This window comes from Vidua chalybeata, chromosome 5, assembly GCF_026979565.1.
Source record: "Vidua chalybeata isolate OUT-0048 chromosome 5, bVidCha1 merged haplotype, whole genome shotgun sequence".
NCBI classification, from domain to species: domain Eukaryota; kingdom Metazoa; phylum Chordata; class Aves; order Passeriformes; family Viduidae; genus Vidua; species Vidua chalybeata.
Genome location: NC_071534.1, coordinates 43,796,595 through 43,813,630, shown reverse-complemented (window position 1 = coordinate 43,813,630; position 17,036 = coordinate 43,796,595). Strand labels below are relative to the sequence as shown.

The window sequence follows — 17,036 nt, the reverse complement described above, 5'->3', positions numbered from 1 at the left end:
AGCTAACAATCCTGCCAAATCTTAGCTTGCCCTGGTCACAGCACAAACATTGAACTATGGAGTATCAGCTTCAGACTGTTGCCTGTGATGTCAATGTTTTGTATTCCTGTATAGTCTTTACATGCCAGGGTACAGACAGCATGCTATCCACAAGCTGAAAGTGTTACCTAGTCAATAGAAGCTTCCTAAAACTTACACCAGAAGACTTAAACAAAAATCCTACAGGACCACAGCCTGTCATCCCCTGAAGGCATGTGTCATGATGCCAGACATGATTAGATGTGATAAGAAAAGAATTTAAAAAACACTAAGGATCATGCACAGGAAGCAGCTTCAGGGTTATGCCTTATCAACCCAATCTACTTCTAGCTTTGTAATTAATAAGAAATGGTCAGTCAGACAAAACATACAGGTAGCACTTGCAGTAAGACTTACATATTCCAAGTTCCAAATAAAAGTATCTCTACTTTTAAAGGCAAAGCATCGTTATTAAGAAATCTTAGTCATTATAAGAAGAAAAAAAAAACTGTTAAAAAAGAGTTAATTCCATTTCTCCTGATTTCTGAAGGTCTTCATTGACAAATAAATACTTGTTGATGGGTAAATTGCTAGCTAGTTGTTATTCACAATTTTTTGGTGTAAAATATGGGTAACTTTGATCCTTGAAGTCAGTTTTTTGCACAGGTTGCTGAAGACCAAGAGAATTACAAGCATCACACATCGAATCCTGAAGTGCTTCAACTGCAGCTGATGTGCAAAGGACTGCGATATCAGATCCCACTACAGTGTTTCTATTACTTCAGTACATTTAAAAAAGTTCTTCTTTGTAAACACATCATTCAGGCTGTGCATTACCTCCTGAAAACTGGAAGCTAATGCAACAACATCCACAAATTTGGGGCGTGTTTTTTTGTCAAAGCAGTACTGCAGCACAGAGAACTTTTCCATGGCAATTTTCATGCCTCATCATCACATATTAAAACTAGCACTAGGGTTGGGCAATGCTTCACTCAAAGAAAACTGTTGTTTAGGACACCTTCCATTTTGTAGAAGCACAGAGAAGTCAACCACTTTTACTGTTCAGCGGGGTTGTTTTTACTTACTTACCCTTCACCACTGGCTAAGTAGCTCCCAGACTTTTCTCATTTGTATGTATTCCATATCAGTATGTCCTGTGATTCAGAAATGTACTTTTAAGAGTCTTTCATTATATGTTGACTTGCAATCCATTTTAAGACCTTATAAGAGGTTCAGCACCACAGGTCTAATTCCATGTCACTCAATGGCCAAGCTACATCCTGGGTAATGTACATTTCATAGTAATTCTTGCTTCCACATACTGTGCTTTTGGCCAGTCCAGACACAAGCAGCATTGTAATCTGTTCAAACCCAAGAGGAGGACAGCAATAAAAGGAACCTCACAGAAGGCCCAGGAACCACTTCATTTTTTCCAATATGAGAGAGGAGAACATCATGTTCCCATCAGCAGCTTACCCCTGTAACAAACTGAAAAGCAGGTGTGAACATTAGAGGATGACTAGAGATATACAATTAAAACCTGACTTTTTTTGTGCAATTACAGCTTTTAGGACAGAGAAGACAGCAGCATCACATATAAACAGTTGTATTTAGAATCTGTATATAAATTGACTATACCAGTAACTGGGAGGAAAGACCATGGAAGAGAAAGGCAGGAGGAGGACAGAAAGACTTCTTAAGGAGGTTAAATTGCTGCCACACACAAATATCCTGTTAAACACTGATCAAGTGTTTGTGTCCCATGTGGGAGAATGCTAATTGTTTACAGGTATCAGAGCTGAAGGACTTGGATGATTACCAGGAAGCAGTGCTGAGAAAGTCCACTGTACAATTAAGTAATGAATTGCTGAACAAGGCTCTTTCATTTAAGTCAATCCTCCTAGTTCCTAATGCAATTATTTACCACCAAGGGTTTCCTTTCCCAAGACTGAAATAAAGGAATCAAAAAAAGAAAAATAAACCACCAAAAACCCAACCCCACCACTCCTCAAAGAATGTTTTCTTTCTCCTGTGGGAAGATGGGCACAAAAGGAGACAGGTCTTGTTTGTTGTAGCACTAATCAGTATTTGTAGAAGATTAGGGGAAAAAAAAAGAAAAAAAAAAGCCTTCTGGTCTATTTGAGAATGTCTTCAACATCTGCCATTCAGGTGATTTGCTATTAACATCTCTGTCTCACAGCCCCATCAGAAAGTCTATAAAGCCATGAACACTTCATGCTAACAGGATAATGTTTACAAGGATTTAGCTGAAAACTCTCAAACCACATGCCTAAAATTTTGAGAAACAACCATCATTTTTAAAGAGTATTTTGGTCAAGTTGGCCAGATGCCCAAGTTCTGCAGTGCCAGCAATTCCTCCCCCTTTCTTTTCTGCAGAAAATTCTCAATACTGAATATTTAATCCATTTTTCAGCTGTTACACTAGCTTAATTGAGGTGGAGGGGCTCGCCACACACACAGCTCAGGGTGCTTGACAGCTTTGATCCACAAATCTTTGATGCATAAATCTGTGCAGGCTGCACAGGCTGTCAGCCTTTCTTGTTTGCCAGGTGAGTCACATCCCTTCCTTATTTGATGGTCACCCTGAAGCCACAGAAAGATATGGACACTGTTGTTTGAAGGCCCAGTCCATCTGAAGTCTCAGTGACCTCCTGAGGTCATCTGAAGTCTGAGTGACCTCCCTTTTTCCTTTAAAGGTCATTAATGGGATGTGGTGACAGTCACAGCCTGCATCCCAAGCAGGATTACTCTACAAACTTGAATTGAGCACCTGCCCATCCTTCCTTCAAAAGGAGAACCAACAGTTACTGATCCCAGATGGCCTCCTCACAATTAATAAGAAAATACATTTCTCCTTCAGTCTCAGGCAGGCCTATCTCACTCCTGTACCTTCAGGACAGGCTCACTTCAGCGCAAAAGCTCCCTAGGAATGACACTGATAAGGAAGAACTCCTTTGGCTATTCAGCAGAGCCCGTTTCTTCCTACCTCTTCTGCCTCTGGGCCTGGTTAAACTAGTTTGGGCAGCTTACCAGGGGCCTAGAGAACCACATCAAAGTGCTTGGATTTCTTCTGTTGTCTGGTGTTTGTGGAGTGGCTGTGAGAAGGCTCCTGCCTCCACCTATGTGCTCAGACCACTTGCACGCTTATGGAGCTGCACCACAGCAACAGGCATCACACATCCTCGCCCTGCCAGAGGCTCTCCTGGGAAGAGAAAACCTGGTGAGGAAGAGCTCACTCTCCAAGCATGGAGTACCACAGCCTGACGGGCTTCTGCCATACTCTTCAGCCAGCTGGGGTAACCAGAGGGGCTACATCCCTGTTCCCCAGCTCTACCTAGAAAGTCATGTCCATCTCCTCCTGACAGAAAACATGAAGCAAGATGTCATGCCAAAAGATGAACATCTATGCAGATATTTTAGCATATGGGCTGAGACCTTCAGGCTTGTTCCCTTTGGGTTTCGGTATAATTTTGAACACTGGCGAATTAACAAAGACAAAGCAAGCAGAGGGACAGAAAAAGTAGCCAGTCCTCTGGGTTTTCTGCATGGACAGGTTGCTCTCTGTCTTTCAAAACCATTTAAACAAAATTCATATAAAGCAATTTGAGAGAAATTAAAAAGCTTTGCTTTTGATGTCACTGCAAACCATCCCTTGAAATAGCTTCAGCCTTGAAAACACAGCTAGGCAGATGCGCTCCCAGTGCCACAAGCACAGGGACAAGAGCACGAGCGATCTCCATTACTTGCACCCGGCAATGCTGCTTAACATCATCTCCCGGGATCAGGCGGGCCGGCGCGCGGGATTCCGCCGGGATCAGCCGGGCTGGCGCACGGGATTCAGCCGGGATCAGCGCCGGGATCAGGCGGGCCGGCGCGCGGGCGCCATCTGGCGGGCGCGGGCGGGGCACAGCCGCGCGCCGGTGCCGCCCCCGCGCTGAGGGAAGGCGCTGGAAGGAAGGGATGACACCCAGAGGGACCTTCACAGGATGGAGGGGTGGGTCTGTGCAAACCGCATGAAGTTCCACAAGGCCAAGTGCAAGGTCCTGGGTCAGGGCAATCTCAAGCACAAGTACAGGCTGGGCAGAGAACGGACTGAGAGCAGGCCAGAAGAGGCGTGTTGAAGGACGAGAAGCTCAAAATGACCTGGCAGTGGGCACTCGCAGCCCAGAAATGCAAACGTGTCCCGGGCTGCATGAAAGCAGCATGGGCAGCAGGCTGAGGGAGGGGATTCTGCCCCTCTACACCATTCTGGTGAGACCCACCTAGAATACTACATCTAGCTCTGGGGTCCCCAGCACTGGAACAATATGGACCTATTGGAGAGAGGCCAGAGGAAGGACAGGAAGATGAGGGGACTGAAGCACCTCTTCTACAAAGATAGGCTGAGAGCGCTGGGGCTGTTCAGCCTGGAACAGAGAATCCTTGAGGGAAACCTTATAGCAGCTTTCCAGTGCCTGCAAGAAAGCTGGGACTTTCTACAAGGGCATGCAGAGATACAACAAAGGGTATTGGATTTGTAATGAATGAGAGTAGCTTTAGATCATGTATTAGGAAGAAAGCTATTATTGTGAAGTTAGTGAGACACCAAAACAAGTTGTCCAGAAAAGCTGTGGATACCTCATCCCCAGAAGTGTTCCAGGCCTGGTTGAAGGGGCCTTTGAGCAACCAGTCTAGTGGGAGATGTCCCTGCCCCTAGTTGGAACTAGGTGACTTTTAAGATCCCTCCCGACCTAAACCATTTTATGACAATTCAGCAACTTTTTGTTCAGCTCTACATTAGGCCACCATCAAAAGTCACACCAACTCCATGGTTACAACTCCCCTGGCAAGGAGATAAGAGCACATGGCCTTTTTTGCATCAGAACTGCGAGGCCCACACTAGACATTAATAGCAGCCAGAGCCCTAAACCCAAGGGCTGAGCCTTCCATACCCCACCAGTTAACTAGCACATCTTCTGCCATCTCTGAGTCTGTACTTCGTGTTTGCCGGACCAGCCTTGGCTGCTACCCTCCCAGCTGCAACACCCTACTTTTCTCTGGAGACAGGCAAGGCAGGCACTATCACATGTGGTTTCCTTTGCAGAGCCAGAAGTGTAGTTAGAACTTAAGCCCCGTATTTTAGTGTTTACGTGAAAATGCCCAGGACTGTAAATTAATCGTGTGTAAGTTTCATATATATATTTTCACAGTGACTTTTCTCAAGTATTTTTCCTGCAGAAAGCTGTCACAGCACTGACTTGATAACCATGTACACCTCTGGTTGGTATGCTCTGCCCTCCATGCTTGCAAAGCACCTTTCAGTGTTCACCTAACAGCTACACAAACATTTCAGCTTTGGAGATGTGGCTCTTATAGAGGTATGCCTGGTGTGCATCTATGGTGGTACAGGTGCAGCATGTGCACACATGATCAGAGTTTTCTAAAATGTTTCTTAAGGACAAAATTCATAGCTGTACCAAGCTGTGTGCATACTGGGGTCAAATTTAGACAGAAGTGTTGCAGTGTGTCCTTTTGATGTTTACTTTGTTTCATAAGGTATCACACAACAGGCTAATTTGAAAGTGAGAGCTGGAACTGTTCCACGGGAAGGAAAACTGAGGCTACCAGAATGCTGCTAAGACACCAATGTTGCAAAACTGTCTTTAAATAGTACTTTTGGAAGGATGTCAAGAAATATGTATTTTCTGTGCACCCTTCCACAGCATACCAATTTTGAGTCATTTTTACTTTCCTTAAATGGGACACAGATAAAAACTCAGAGCCTGCTGGCATTATTTAAAGTATTGCTTTACTTCCCCACCACACACACTTTTGTCCTTAACACATGAACATTCTTAAAGAGCTTTGAACACTTTCTTATAGTGTATACCATGATACGGACCTGTCACTGAATAGAAGGATTAATCTACTCAGACTTCAGAGACCATACTTTTTTGCTTTCTGCCACAAAAGACATGGGTGCCAAGCATACATCTGAGGCCTCTTGTCAGAAAGCTTCTCTGTGAAAAAAATAGCTTTTAAAGATGGCTGGAATAGATAGTGAACAGTACAGTAGTCATAGCTTTAGCATACTTACTTACAAATCAAGAATGCAAGCAAATGGCTCTGGAATTATTTACAAGAAGGACTGATTTCTAAGATTTGCCCTGAGTTTATTGCTGCTTCCAGAACAGATTTCTGTCTTGAAGAAGCATTGCACCATCAGTTCTGTATTTTGTGGTGAAAATTCTTCAAATGTACCTATAAACAGATTCAAGCTCTGGATTCCCAAAACCATCTCCATTTCCTGAGGTCAAGTCTGACATCACCAGTTTCACAACAGGCAGAAAGTCTTAAGTTTCTTCAGAGCCTTTAAGTCATCAACTTGATTACACACTATTATCTTTGATTTGTTGTTAACCACCACAACTAATGACAGAGCCAGAAGCGTGCTCTTCTGTTTCCATAACTTTTCCAACAGAAGCCACTTCGTCATAAACCTGATAAGGTGCTTCATAAGATTTCAGTCTTTCTGCAAGGTTGCTGAATATACCAATCTGTGTTAAAGACTAATTTTCCTACAGAGTCTCGTATTCTAACCACATCACCTTTTGTTTCCCTTGCACCCAGAAATTACTTTTGTACACCAAACCTTATGCTCTGAAAATACTACCAAAAGTAGCTTCTGTTCCAGACAGGAACAGCATGCACGAACAGACATGCATTGCAGCCTCCAAAATTGTAACTTTCAGAAGAGCTTTAAAATGCCCCCAAAACAGTATGACAGAATGAGTCTTAAAACCATAAAAATAAGCATGAGTAATGCCTGCCACCAGGATCATCGCCTGCACATCTCTGCACTTGGAAGGTTGTCAGTTCCCTACTTCACAACAAGGATGGCTCTATGTAACAAAGCTGAGAAGTATCCAGCTTCCAGCTAGGAAATGCATACTGAATTGATAAGCACATGTGTCCCTATCAAACACCTTTCTCTGCCCCCACTACTCCTCACATCAGATGTAGACAAGCACCACTGCTCATGACCACAGCAGCTCACACCACTTCTTGGTCTCCACCATGCCACCTCACTGTCTGACAGCTACACTTCAAAAAAAGCCATAGTTAAAACCACAATGAACTTACAATGATAAATCATTTTCCCTGTGGTAAATCATGCAAAACCTATCAGGGACAAGGAAGAATTCACTACTGGAATTATTAACTGTAGTCAAGGGGTCAGAAGCCAGTTCCACATCACTTCTGTGCCTACAAAGCCACACTGAATGCGTGAATCTGCATCACTCCAACCAGTGCAGCACAGCAAACTTCTGTGACATCTGCTGGCCCTGATACATAAGGCCACCACATAACTAGCTAGGCAACCTCTTGACTTTTTGGGGGCTGGTGGACTAAAATGGAAGGGGAAAGCTCAACAATTAACACCGCAGTGTTTTTACCCTCATCATAATAAAATTGGAGATAAAATTTAAGGGATATACTAAGCCTACCCCAGATTCAAAGAGACTCTCTTGTGGACACCATGATTTGCTATTCAAGCAGAAAACAAAAATTCAAATACGCCAATAAACTTACTCCAAGTCTGAATACATTACAAGAGCCAGCTATTTCACAGGCATTTTTTAAACTATAGAAAGAGGCAGTCAAAGCAATGTTTCAGTTAGGTAGAGAAGGTTGCATTAATTTCAAAAACTAAATAAAGTTGGAGTCTGTTGCACTGGTTAATGAATGAGGTGACTGTTCTCAAAGATATCCACACATGTACAGATCACAGCTACCATGAACAGTTTCTACAGCACTGCTGTATAATCTTATTCAGTTATTTGACTACTGATGGCAATTAAGGACCATAATTCATTGCCAAAAAATAAACAAATGTGAACAACCGCCAAAACCTGGGCAATAGAAAAAATCATGTATGGATATTCCAGGCTTCTTGCAAAGCACTTCACTGTGCAGAGAAAATTTAATGTTATAGTAAGTTCTTAAGCATGTACAAAATATAAGAATGGAGCTGAACACTTCACAAGCACAGAAAAAACAGTAACAGAGAAAGTATTGTTTATATAGAATTAGTATTTTGAACCTGAATAATGAGGAACAAGATCCACAGATTAGAACTACTGAAGCAAGAGAAAACCACAAAATTGAAGTTGTAGAGATAGAGCCAATCCAGCCTTCTTTCCTTTGAGGCCTGTACAGGAATACAGCTATACCCCAGACTTTTTGCAGGATCTGACTCTAGTAAGGTAAGTACTTTACCATACATATTACTTATTGTGTACCAAAATTGACATAGTAGTATCAAGGTATTAAATTAAAGACATGTGCATCCTGATTAGGGGTACTAGCTGTGATGTATTATATATGAAAATGAAACATTATGTACAAAAAGTAACAAGCATAGTAACTGATATCTAAAAACTGAAGTCACAGTGGCACATTGAACAATTTTAGGTTAACCAGACTCACTTAAAAATAGAAACCAGAGGCTGGGCTCTTCTCTCACCCCATTTTACATGTCTTTACGTCCACTGATTTCAAGTGGAGTTCTTCACAATTTATGCCATTGTGAGAGGAGAATCAAGCCTTGTGTGCTTGAAAGGAAACAGCAGACATGTTTCCCACCAGAGTGCAGGGGGAGATTTTAAAATAACATAAGCATATGAACTGTGAAACCGATAGAGTACACAAGCAAAGGCAGGCAAAGAGGCTCTAGCTGGGGGATGGGAAGAAGAGAACTTGCAGCTTACCCAGGGGTTTTGTTGTTTGTTTGTCTTTTTTTTTTTTTTTTTTTCTTTTTTTAAGACTTGGGACTGATATTAGTAAGCCAGAAGCCCAGTCAGTAAACAGGTTTCTAAAAAAAAATGTTTAGAGAGAACTGTTGCATTTTTTTCAGACAGCCATAACTGATTTATATTTTCCTACAGTTATTCTATAAAATGAGGAGCACACCATTTTGTCTGTAGAAGACACAGACTTTCCATTCCTAGAAAGTGGAGATCTGACCTATTGGCATCACTAGAAACAGTGCCCAATGATTACTTATACCCAAGCCTAAGCAGATCTCCCAAAACTCCTCAGGATTGTCTGCACAACTAATATTACAGTGGTTAGAAAGAGTAACACTTCATACTGGAATTCAAGTCAGACGAAGTCCTATATATGATATAGATGACAAAATCACTTCATGGTTTGGAGGTATAGCAGAACAGATGCTACAGCTTTATAGTAAATTTTTTTTGGCTTTTTATTTTCTTGGTAGCAGCATGTGGTTAGGAAGCTCCTCTTTCACCATCCCACTGTGCACAAACATAATCCTTGCACTGTTCTGTACTGATTGGGCTGATTTGGGGAAGTTCACTTAAAACAAAGAAGCAAGAAAATCCCCAAATATTTTCAAACTATCTCTATATCTCCACTTGAGCTATGCCTGCACAACTACATGACAGCGCAAGGGAAACAACTTGAGTATTTTACAGAGGGAATTCAGACTTAATTCATTGTTTTATATACCATAGAAATGCAAGATTGAAGTAATTAATATTTATTCAGAGTCCAACACTGACAGAATATTACTGTAACTGTTTGGAAATGCTTTTTCCCCACTTTCACTCACGTGCACAACCTCTGTTACAGCTCACAGCAGATTTTTAGTCATCCCCCAGCACTCCAGCAGGAAATGTGCCAACAGTTTCCTTTTAAAAATAAGTCTTGGATTATCTATACAAAATTACATTAGATATCAGCTGATTTAGTATGCAACAAACCAGGGTGAAGGTAAATGCAGAGAATTGCACAAAGGAGGATGACTCCTACCTGCAGAAAAAAAATGTTGCATAATTGAAGATGTACCTGCTGATCTTCATGAGACATGTTCTTTCAAAGCATAAGTCTCCTTCCAGAGGTCCTCAGAAAGTGGAAAGAGACCCAAGAACAAATATATGTCCTTGAATATCCAACTTTGTTTTGTGCTTAGCATTTAGATGTTGAACACTGACTGATGCATCAACGTTAAAAAAAAAACAAAAAAAAACAAAAAACCAAAACAAGCCTTAAAGAACATGAGCCTGGTATCACCCCAGTTCCTAGAATAAATCCACCAAGTATACCTTTGTGAAAGAGCCATCATATTACCAGTACCACTTGACAGCATCAGCTCCAGGCTAATAAGATATCCACTAATAGGTAAGAAATGTTTATGAACAGCCACAGCACAATATGAGGCAGACAGGGGGACATTAAAATAAAGCAGTCTTCCAAAATTACATCCTGCAAGAAATGTCCAAGCAAATGGGCTGTATGAAAGCATATGAAAGGTTGGGTGTGAAGCTTGACACTTACTAGATCCACAAACAGCTAAACAAACCATTGAGCTCAGTAATCTACTTGGCAGCATCCTTTGCTGAGAGTGCTTCTACAGCTTTTTGGCAGCTCATGGTTGAGCACAACAGCAATACACAGGCCTCTCTCTTACCATGCAGATTTTCTCTTCAGACTTACTCTGGTACACTGCTTCCTTCCCCAGGGCCTCCCAAGGAGAGGCCAATACCCTGTAAAAAGGGACCCACACTCTGGGATCTGTCTGTGGAGAGCTGCTGTAACACAACTGCTTGGTTTTTTTAGGCAGTCGCACTTCTCCTGAATAGTAGTACTGGTACCTCCTAGCAGATATCTGCTGAAATCCAAACCTACACCGAGCTGCTAAGAGAACAGAACAAAGCTGCATCCTGGGTAAACAACATCCTCATGAGGCTGGAAGTTTTTTTGGTACCTCGTAACAGATGAGAGCCTGGTCTGCTTTCTACATGTTTGGCAGTAGTCTGAGACGTTCACTGGCTATTGGCCTGCCAAGCTGTTTAGGCTTGTAAGTTTCTCTGCACTTGCTTTTTACTATTAATTTTATTAAATATAAACATACCCTTTGTATATATTTTTCTCATATTCCATATGCACAGAATGTGCTCATTTCAGCTCAAGGATGAATGAAAACTCAATATTTACCACACAGTTCCACTATGCTTTGCAAACAAGACAGGAAAAATGCCCTCTCACAATGAAGTTATCCATACCATCTTTCTGATGAGCAAAGCATGAGGAAACAGTTCAAAGCTCTTGGAAAGCCATATGTATACTTTTAAAAAAGACATCTGCAATTCACCAGTGAAGTTCTAGACCTAGCATAATTTATTTAGCAGTTAGTATATAGAGATGCAAATATGCAAGGTTCAGACATTTCTTTAGCGCCTCCATAAAATTCATTTTAAAGTATATAAATATTCATACTTTGAATAGTCATCTCAGCATGTGAAGCTTTAATTTTTATATGAAAATACCAATTCCTGCAAAGAGTCTGAAATAAAATAAAAATGTATTAATCCTAAAGTATGTACACAAACACATGCAATTTCTTTACATAAACAGTTCTGAACTTCTGGGTGATTAACGCTTGATTACAAAAAGAGATCCTTAAAAACTATCTTCACTAATCATACACTAATTTTTAACATACTTGAAAACAAGTCAGGTTTTACTGCTGTTAGACAAGTTGATCCACATGTGAAAGCACAAGGTGGCTTTCAATTTCTGCCGTGGTTATTGTGTGTCTCTGCTGCTACCAAAATGGGCCATGGGTGAGGGCAGTGTCCACCAAGCCCAAGTGCTCAACGGGTTGAGCAAGAGTGCCTGGGTGCCTCAGCAGAGCTCCTGCTGAGCCAGCACCACCACTGTCACAGGAGTGCACTTTGCTAATGACAAGATCTGGGACAGCAAAACGGGTAAAGCTGAACAATTACAGCACCTGTGTCAGAGGTGGCTTACATGGCTCCAGCAGGGATCACAGGAATACAGGAAGGATGTGTGCTTTGAGGAATGGCATAGAAGCATTTGTCTAGATACGTTTAAAGATTCAGAGACAAGTCTTTAATATCAGTCTTTTTAAGACTACTGAGAGAAGATGCAGCTTTCCTACAGAACAAGAGGGTGCAGTCCTACCATGTAGCATGATCCAAGACCTACATTATTATCTTTGTCCCTTTGTTCTTATTGTCTTTGTCCCTTTCCATTATTGTCTTTGTCCCTTTGTCCCTTGTTCTTATTTTTTTTTAAGCACTCAAACACATTCAGAAATGAAGATGTTTGGACAATGAAGACTCTCAAAGAAAATTTAAGGGACTAAGATCACCCTGCTTAAAAAAAATAAATGTATGTTTTATTATAAGCATCATGATACTGACATGCAGATTTTTAATCATGATGGTTGCAATTATACAAATCAGTGTTCCACAGAGAAGTCAGTTTTCATATACACCACATTAACACAGACATTAGACAGGATGGGCCGACAGAGAAGCCTAGTTCTGGAATCATGTAATATTAAGTCCGGGTTACTTGATGCAAAATTAGAAGGCAACAAGCTCAAAAAAGTGGTTACAGAAAACATCACAGGAAACAAAATTATTTTGTTTATTATTATTAAAGGCAAGTAATTATACATCAGTATTTGGATGGCAGCTGAAAATGCTTTTTAGGCATGCAATCACTCTACAAAGCTAATATTGAGTCTAACTGGAAACATTTCTAAAAAAAAATCTTACTAAAGTCAAAGACTATAATTGTGAATTGTGGAATCTGTCCATAGATAAAAGGGGGACAATTGAATAAAACTTGTTATATCTGTTACAGATACAAACCTACAAGCACACTCCATAATACTCTACATCTTAAGGAGGGGACAGAGGAGAAGAGAGAGAAAATGAAGGAGAGAAGTACACAAGACAGAACAGCAAGAGCTATCAGGTGCTATAAATCAATGTTTCAAACACAGACCTTAGACAGGAGTACACAGCAACTGAAATTACAGTTCTGGCATTTGTTGATGTGCAATCCACTGGAAAGGAAAGGTCTACCTGAGAGACTGTCTACCCTAGGTTTACTAGCTAGCAAAACATTGGGTTTGATAGGTTCATAATGATCTTGAAAAGCAACTCACCAACCCTATGGCTATATTTAAGAACTTCTAAGAAGCCTTCCAGGCAGGGTTCCAAGAAAAGGTGAACTAGCAAAAAGTTGTCATTTACAGACCTTTTAAAAAATACTAAAAATGTTTGTGTTGGCTCTTACCTCTTGTATATGAGCACTTCACTCATTTTGTACATTTAAAAAAAACCTCCTCGCACAAGAACATGCTTGAGGAATATTATCAGTTTGTGCTGAGAAGTCAAATGCTCTTTTAGTTCTGCTAAAAATATATAATGTATTTTGTGAATATTTTAAATAAGTAAAATGCAAAGAGGAAGAGTTTTAGCAGACCACCTGTGAAATTTTCTTCAGTAGCTGGAAATAGCCTTCATCAATGAACCAGCAGCCAAAGAGCTGTTTCTGAAAAAAAGCATGTAATTCTGGCAAACTGATCTGGTAATTTCTCCCAGAAATGCCACGACTTCAGTGTGATATTACTTGAAAAACATGTTTCTTCCTATCATTCTTCAGCCATAAGGTGGGAGGAGGAAAAGATGAGCAATAGCTGTGCTGTGTCCTTCCAAGCTGGTTCTTCCCATTAGAAGAATCCTAATCCAAACAATTTAAGCACACAAGTAAAAGCTACTCATTTCTGTAAACATTTCCAGGAGCAGGACCTAAGCTTGGATGGCTTACACCAAGCACATACTAATGGCGAGAGCTAACCTCAAGTTTACTTCTGTTTAAACAGCATAAGCAAAAACCAGTACTGGCCAAACTGAAACTTAAGCCTTAATACAAGGGGGTAAACTGAATATTGATATAAGCCACTTGGTGACTAGGGACCCATCTCAATCCAGCGTTCTTAGTGCAATATTGTATAAGGCAACAGTTTTCCCAGAAATACAAGTGATGTTTCTCAACTGTTAAAAAATAAAAAAGTAATGTTTCAGAGCATGCTTTTGTACCCCAGCAGCAGGGATCTCTTTAGGATAACATAGCCACAGAAAACAGAAACACAACCCAGCTTGTTTGTTTTAAATGAAATTCATCACTGCACATCCAATTAATTCTGGAATGCATAAGACATAACACCCAAGCAAATAGAGGCTTTCAATTTAAGAGCAACTTTCAGTCTGCCCTGTTAGAAGCTGTGTATAGCAGTAATTGACAACATATTTATTACGCAAGATTCATACGACAAAGGGGAAGGACTTTTAGGCTACGATACAAAGGCTTTCAGCATTAAAAAGGGTCAAACCAATCTGCAAAATCATAATATGGAGCAAAGCCATTTAAATTACTCTGTAAAATGTAGACGTTCATTAGCATAGAAAAGTTGCACAGGAAAACAATGACAAAGTAGAAGTCATCCTATTTTCATATGCTAATTAACTAAATATGCCAAATGCATTTAATCTCTTATTATAACCATAGGGGGAGACAGACCAAACTCTTGAAGTTCCAAAAAGCCAGGTCATTTGTGTGCCAAGTCATTCTTCAGATCTTCTCCTTATATACAAATTTACATTCCCAACTCATAACATATGTAACTGACTCCCCCTCCCACCCCCTCCATTTCTCCTTCTTTGGAAGGCACTTGCTTTCTCTTGCTCTTGTACTTTAAAGTCTTATTAAATGCTAGAAATAATTCATTTGCTAGGGAAAAAAAAAAAAAAAACCTAAAAGCACAGAAGCCATTTTGCCAAAATCCCAAGTTAAACACCCCAGTCACTCTAAGACACAGAATAAGCTAGCTGAAAATGAGATTAATAACATTCTTGCACATATGCACAAAAATCCACACATAGTTTGTAGTCTTTAAGTTCAGATGACATTTCTAGCCATTCCTTGCCTTTCCAAACAAGAAAGGGATTCTTATGTTTACATAAGTTTCTCCTTGCTTAATAAATCTTAAATTGAAACAGATTTTTTTTTAAACAATTACCTTTTTCAGAGTTATCATACTACAGGATATTAGGAAAAACCAGACTCTCCTGTTGCTTTTACCCACATCTGACTCCAATCTTAATAGTTTAGCTATTAACCCTGTAAGGTCCTTACACACACACCTTGCCCAGTTGACGTTAAAATTTTATATGACTGATCTGGGCTTACTCATTACAAAACCTTTTGTTGTACAGAAAGAGAGCAGCTCCATGGACCTTGATTTACAGGACGCAATTAACTGTGCTGTTGGCAGAACTGCACCAGCCCGGCTCATCCGGGGCTCTGCAGGCAGAAATGAAAGGATCTGTCACTGCATCAGAGTAACGGCTCTCTCCATCTCCTTTCCTTTTTACTCCCTGTCCAGGCTCATTCTGATCTACTCACGTCTTGGGATGAAAACCTGGCCACTGTAATATACCTGTCTTACAAAGAAATAGTACAAATTACCTTAATTCCCCTAGAAATAGTAAGAACTACAGCTAAAGGGGAGAAAACCCCATCCTACTAGAAAAATCTCAGTACTTTGGAGTTTGCCATGCAAAACATGTAGTTTAAAGATCTCAGTTACCAGCTAAACAATGATCACAGGGAATTTTGCAACAATAACGCTAGTAATTTATTTATGCATTTTTTTTAGGCTTTAACATGTCGGGAATATGCATTAAATGTTAACCATTAAATGTGTAAACATTAATGTAATAATGCTGTGTAAACATTTCTCAGCGAGCTTGTAAAATACCCCCCGCTGCGTTTCCTCGCTCTCCAGCTGATAGCATTTAGAAACACCGGTACTGGTGGGTGCTTTATTTTGCCTTCCTGGGCCACCCCCACTGAGGTACAGCGAGAGATTCCTGTCAAAGGCCAGACCCAGCCGCCGCGGGCTCGGACCACAGCGAAAGCGTCTGGACTGAGTCCAGCCCAGCCGATTGATAAATGGTGGCTGCTGGAGTTTGAAATCCCGCAGTGGGCACAACTATTCTGTGAGAAGGGACTCGAGCACGATCCATAGCCCTTCCAGAGCTCTCTTCGTCCAGAAAGGAAAGCACAAACATATACTTCAGCGAGGTCCGTGTTTGCAGGGGTGGGTATGGGGACTACCCCCCAGTTAAAGCAGACAGCGCGGAAGACGCCGCCGGGATGGCAGACCGCCGTTTCCACCTCGCCAGGGTCCCCGCTCGGGGCCGGAGGGCGCCCAGAGGCGGACGCTTCTTTCAGGATAAGGGAGAGGGCGGAGGCTGCCTGGAAGGGGCCAGTTGCCACGCACTGACAGGCAACAGCTGAGCTCCCGCATCTGGACCCTCACTCAGACCGGCGACCGTGGCGCGCCGCTCGCTCCGCCGGGCGCACCGAGCCGGCACGGCGGCGGCGCCGCGACACCTTCCCCCGACAGCCGCCGCGGGGCTCGGGGGGCTTTCCCCGCTCTCCCAAGCCCGCAGCCCTGTCCGACAACTCCGCGCAGCACGGCGCGGCGCCAACGGCGCTGACGAGCGCCGGCACAGGGCTCGGGTGGCTCCTTACCGGCGCGTCCCGGCGATGCAAGCCCCGGGCAGGGCGCAGGACCCCCGCCGCACCGCGGGAAGCGCTCCGCCGCCACAAGCACGGTGCCGGCTGCGGACGGCGCTCCTCCAAACGCGCCGGGCGCTCCGCCGCAAGCTGCCCGTCAGTGGTCACCCCGGGGAGCCTCCACTTACCCTCCCCGCAGCGCAGCCGGACCACGCCGAAGTATTCCCGGGAGGCGGTGTGGTCCGTCACATAGACGACGGGGGAAGCGGATACCCGGCTCTGTGCCACGGAGTCAGCGCCGGCGGGAGACGCACATCTCCGGCAACGCCGCGGAGGGACCGCCCGGAGCCTCCTCAGCCGCCCCGCCGCGACTGACCCGAGCTCCGGCGCTCTCCCCGCCCTAATGGGGCTCGGCCGCTCCGCGCCCGGGACGGCGCCGGCCGCGCTCCGCCGCGCCCATTGGCTGCCGCCCGCCGCGTCCGCCAATCGCCGTGCGGCCGGGGCGGCCGGCGGCACGCGGGGCCCGGCGGGGCGGGGCTCGGGGCGGTGCCCGCCGGCGGCGCGCGGGGGGCGCGGCCGGGAGCGGC

At 43.0% G+C, this 17,036-nt stretch overlaps 1 protein-coding gene across 1 annotated transcript in view; it reads right to left on the bottom strand.

The window, feature by feature from the left end:
• PRICKLE1 (prickle planar cell polarity protein 1) overlaps window positions 1-16,789 on the bottom strand; it is a 65,296-nt gene extending 48,507 nt beyond the window's left edge. The window contains exon 1 of the mRNA XM_053944053.1: window positions 16,638-16,789. The gene's annotated coding sequence lies outside the window, so the exon portion shown is untranslated. The remainder of the gene's footprint in view (window positions 1-16,637) is intronic.
• Between the last annotated feature and the right edge of the window lie 247 nt (window positions 16,790-17,036).